The following is a 5,495-nucleotide window of genomic DNA, read 5'->3' as shown; positions in this document are numbered from 1 at the left end:
GTTTAGCACAGGCAGAAAACTTCATTGAAAAGAACAACATGCAACACGAGGTCGAGTTTAATAACACCAGAATCAAGATCTCGGTGCATATGGAAAACGACATGGTGGACGTGCGTATCCATGATTTGGCCCCGCGCACTAAGAAAGATTACATCAAACAAATCATGTCGCAATATGGAGGAGTAGAATCTATTACAAATGACACCTGGAGATTTTTTTTCACCGGCATTCCCAACGGCGTTCGTATTGTGAGGATGCGAGTGACAAGCAAACAACGTTAATCACATATCCCGGGCAGACACCAACATGCCAATTCTGTAACCATACAGCCCACTACGGAAAAATATGTGCCGAAGCAACTAGTCAAAAGTCGTGTACTACAGCCAACTCTAACAAGCAGCCACCGACACCTTCAGATAAACCAAAAACAACGATCCAATTAACCAATAATGCAGGTACAACGACCACGACAACCGCTCCCAAACCAACGACTAACATCACCAATAAAGAAGAAAATACCGATGAAGACGGATTTACAACAGCGACCCGTAAGAACAAGAAACAAATAAGAACCTCTGATCGTGAACAACGAGAAAGCAGTACCGATGATGACATGGACGAGAACGAGAACGCAAGAGAAAGCAGACTGAATGACCCCCAAGCGGTTTCACCGCCAAGGAAAAGGATCTCAATATGTAGCCCCTAGACTTGCTCAGGGTGGTGAAATAATGCTGGGGTGGCTGAATTGGTAACAGTCGCATATGCGCTAGAGGGAACTCATTCATTGAGCGGGGGGGATCAACCAACACACATGCAAGCACCGATGTTGCAAACCAACATAAGGCGGGCAAAGTGGAAATGCTCACTGCAGGTTGCTCACAAGCACTACACTGAAACAAAACTCTGGTGGAATAACAATGACGAGGGCTGATAACTCCTTTTTGAGTTCGCAAGCGAATATTAAAGCTAGTGGTGTAACTTGCTAATAAGGGCCAATACTATTTGAACTAACTCACGGTGCACTTCGGTAACATTATGGATTTATTCTTAATTGCTAACATGAACTCTATATCCTACGTGACGTCACTACGTTCTACTTGCGGTTTGGGTTTTAAGTTACGCTGGTGTGCTAGGGTGATCTCGGGCTAGGTTTCCGGGACTGCTGTCGACTGCTTGTAGTAGTTGAAGTCGATCCGAATATTAGCGTGTCGTTACGGGAACCGATGTAGTTGTCGTTTCTCGGGGGCAATCACGTGGATGTGATGTGAAAGCTGCCTTGTCGTGACGGAATAGACCACGTGGTGTTGGGCCGAATTCCATCAGTAGGTGCGATATTGCTCTCGTAATAGCGTCTGAGAGCCGTGTACAATCTGTCCGCTGGTCCTTATCTGCGTTGAGTCTTCTTCGCCGTGATAGATGGCTTATTCAGATACGGTCTTCGATGATAATTTCTGTGAATAGAGCGACTTACGGACGTAGATCCGAAGCCCGAGATAAAAAGGTTCACTGGGAACCTTTTTATCGTTAGTACACTTTTTAATTAGCTTTTAACAAATTTCGTGCCTTTAGCTTTAGCCAATTTTACACTCTTAAATTTTTACTTTTAACACCGTATGTATATGTCACCTCCTTTTATTCGTAACAATTTTATTCTTAGACTCAAAAATATTTTAAGCAGAAAAATTTAGAACCGTCGCGCACTTCTAACTTCGTTGGTATTCACGGACAGAAAGAAGGTTCAGTATTTTGGCTGAGCGTATTAAAGCGCGATCAGTGAGTCTGATTCGGAGAAATAACGAAATCACCCGAACTTTGACAATGATTGTGTTTCCGCTCAGCAGCCGTTATTTGGTCGCTTCACCCGTGGATTGCCCTCGGCGACCGATACCCTAACCCGCTGTAAACAAATACCACTCTTGCTAGAATGCGACTGTGAGTACCTTCGGTGGTATGGAGAGAGGATTTGCTAGTCAAAGTGAGGGTCGGACTTAGGGAGTGGGAGCTCACAAGCGAGTCTAAGGCTCATTTCATTGTGGCAGAGCCAACAATTTGGAATGGTAACCGACGGTTACAATACCCCGTCGTCCCTCTCCAACGTAATGATCGTTTATATTAAGAATCTGTTTGTTTTTTTTCGCCAATAACGAGGTTTCTATCTGAATAACGAATTTAACTGGTTGTAAAATCATTTCAGATGAACACTTAATACCACTGATTCCTGTTCTTTTCTCCGCTTCTCCGTATGAAACGGGAAAAGAACTCATCATACCAACACTCTTACGTGTTGAGAACTGTCAACTTGCCATTATCAATCGGACTGTTTACATTCGACACGAGAACATTACATGTGGTTAATACTCAGGTTAAACGTAGTCGCATTTCCTTTTTTAACGAATTAATTCGCGTTTTTACAAAGATGTGGCTATTAATTGTGTCTTGTCGACAGAAAATTTCCGCGCGCGCGATGTTTCGGCGAGATATTTTGTTTCATTGGTCGGTTAGCGTTTCATTGAACGGTTGGTTGTGTCTCGCTGAGAGGAAAGGATCTGTCGTAGGAGACAATTTTACCCAAATCGGAGAAAGGTGTAAATCAATCGATCGAGCTATATTGTTGACCGTGTTTTGGACTACTTGAGCTGAATGAACAGGTGCAAACCCTTTGATGTCCGGATCCATCGCTTGCCCTAACCTATTCAAGACCTCCATTTGAAGATTATTGTGTTTTTTTTTTTCTTTTAAGATTCGGGTTTCAAATCTGCCGTGGAGAACACACCAAGAGATTTTCCGTTTTCATCGGCCAACTCATACGAGCTGGTGCCAATTCTGGCCAAAATAGTGCACGGTACATATAATGCGTCCAATTTTGCATTGTAAGCATCCGCTGCGGATGACTGGCGAAAGTTTCTTTTGAATACCCGCTGACCGATTGAGTACACCGGAGCAGGATTCTTGGATCGCAGATTGTAAACTTTTATGTTTTTTTCGTGAGCGCTTTTCAGGTTTTTCATCACTATGGAATAAATATGTTTATCGATTTCCTTCTTCCTTTCAACCCTCTCTTCCTCCAACAGATCTATCTGATCCCTATCCATCCGATGTTCCTCCCCTTTCCCTATTATTTCATGTCCGAAAAGTAAACGATATGGTGAGTATCCGGTGGCAGTGTGAGGAGTGTTATTTAGACAAAATTCTATCTCGGACACCCGTGTGTCCCAAAGTCTCTGATCCTGTTTCGTGTAGGACCGCATACAGGCGTTAATCGTACGATTTAATCGTTCAACCGGATTCGATTGGCAATGGTGCCGGGAGTTTGCCCAATGTTGTATGCCGTATTTAGCTAAAAGGGTTTTGAATTCCTTAGACAGAAAGGAGCTGGCATTGTCTGAGATCATATATTCTGGTACAGAGTATCGCCGAAACCAGGCCTCCTCTAAGATCTTTGTCACTTGTGGCGCTGAAATTCTTTTCATCGGGACAAGCAGACACCACTTCGAAAAGAGGTCCATGATCACTAGAAGGTGAACATTTCCGGATTTGCTGCGGGGAAGGGATTGAATGAAATCAAGGGCGACTATCTGAAATGGTTTCGTAGTGAGGCGCTGTTTACCTGGTTCGGGGGTCTGCGAACGATTCGCAGGCTTGTTTTGCTTACAGAGAGAGCATTTGCGGACGTGGTCCCGAACATCTTCCGCCATTTTCGGCCAAAAATACTTCTTCCTTATCTTAGCTAAGGTTTTATCGCACCCAAAATGTAGACTATCGTCATGTTCCTCTACAAGGATTTTTTTTCTCAGTGGTTCTGGAACACAAGTTTTCCATGAGAACCGGTAATCTAGAAGCTCATCCGAGACAGCAATCAGTTTCATCAATACTCCCTTTTCGACCTTAAAATCTTTATATTTCTCAGGCGATTTTGTGACCTTTTTCACCATATCAGCATACCACCCCTCCGTTACTTTGATCTCTTCTACGGAGCGTGAAAGGGCGTCTGCTACAAGATTATCAACCCCTTTTCGGTGAACTATAACCATGTCATGACGTTGTAGGTCCATACTCCATCGACATAAACGGGAGGACGTTCGCCAACTACTTCGCATGATGTAAGTCAAGGCAGAAGCATCTGTGAAAACCGTGAATCGGGTGCCTTCTACATAGCACCGAAACTTTTCTATCGACTTGAGAACGGCTAGTCCTTCCTTTTCAGTTGCAAAGTATTTTTGTTGGGTGGTGGTTAATTTTTGGGAGAAGTACGCAATTGGCTTCTCCACATCATCGTAAGATTGTGTGAGAATTCCCGCTATTGCAGCATCGCTCGCATCGCAATGAATAGCGAAGGGGCGCGAAAAATCGGGGTTCGTTAGAATGGGGGCGCTAATTAACAGATTTTTTATTGTTATGAATGCTGTTTCAGCCTGATCGTTCCAATGCACGGATTTCGGCTTATTTCTCAGGAGATTTGTCAAGTGCTGTGTAACTTCGCTATAGTTGATGAGGAATCTTCTATAGTAGTTACACATCCCTAGAAATCTTCTGAGTGCTCGAAGAGATGTAGGTCGCTCGTAGTTAACAATGGCTGCCACCCGGTCTGGGTTCGGTTTAAGACCTCCGTGCCCCAGTATGTAACCCAAGTACGGAACTTCTGGTACACAAAATCGTGATTTCTGCAAATTGATCGACAAGTTTGCTAATCTTAAACGGTTCGCTACTTCCGTTAATAGATTCAGATGCTCGTCAAACGTATTGCTAATGATAATTATATCATCTAGATAGACAAATACGTTTGGTTCCAGTTCACCCGCACCTAGAACTCGGTCCATCAGTCTTGACAGTGTAGCGGGACTGTTGACCAAGCCAAAGGGCATACGGGTAAACTGAAACGAACCGCGTCCCAACACCGAAAAAGCGGTTAGCTTGCGCGATCTTGGGTGCAGTGGCACCTGTAGAAAGGCTTTTGATAAATCAATAGTCGAAATGAACTCCGCAGCTCCTAATCGACTCAAAATTCTATCTGCATGTGGGAGGGGATACGAGTCCCTGACGGTGCGGTCATTTAATTTTCGGGCATCCAAGCATAGACGCACCGTACCATCTGGCTTGTCCACCGGGACAAGACGCAGGGCCCAGTCGCTGTACGAGCGCTCTATGATTTTAGCCTGAAGCATTTTGTCTAGTTCGGCATTAATCTGCTCTTGTCTTCTGGGTGACGTTGGAAATGGATTCATTCGAACCGCAGGAAGTTTCTTCGCTTCCTCCGTGAGCTCAATCCTGTGACTCAACCAGGTGGTAGTGTCTAAGATACCTTCCCCTGCCACTTTAAATTGCGTTTTAATTTTTTCCAGTTCTGCTTTTTGTTCTTCGGTAAGTCTAGAGTAACATTCCTTGGTGATGTCTCCATCTTTTTCATCATAACTTTCAGAGTATTCATTAATTTCCATATTCTCGACTCTGGCTTCAACTATCGTTGGCTGGATGTGAAAGGATTTCCAAAAGTTCAT

This window comes from Topomyia yanbarensis, chromosome 2 (assembly GCF_030247195.1).
Source record: "Topomyia yanbarensis strain Yona2022 chromosome 2, ASM3024719v1, whole genome shotgun sequence".
Lineage (NCBI taxonomy): Eukaryota > Metazoa > Arthropoda > Insecta > Diptera > Culicidae > Topomyia > Topomyia yanbarensis.
This window is presented reverse-complemented; position numbering follows the sequence as displayed.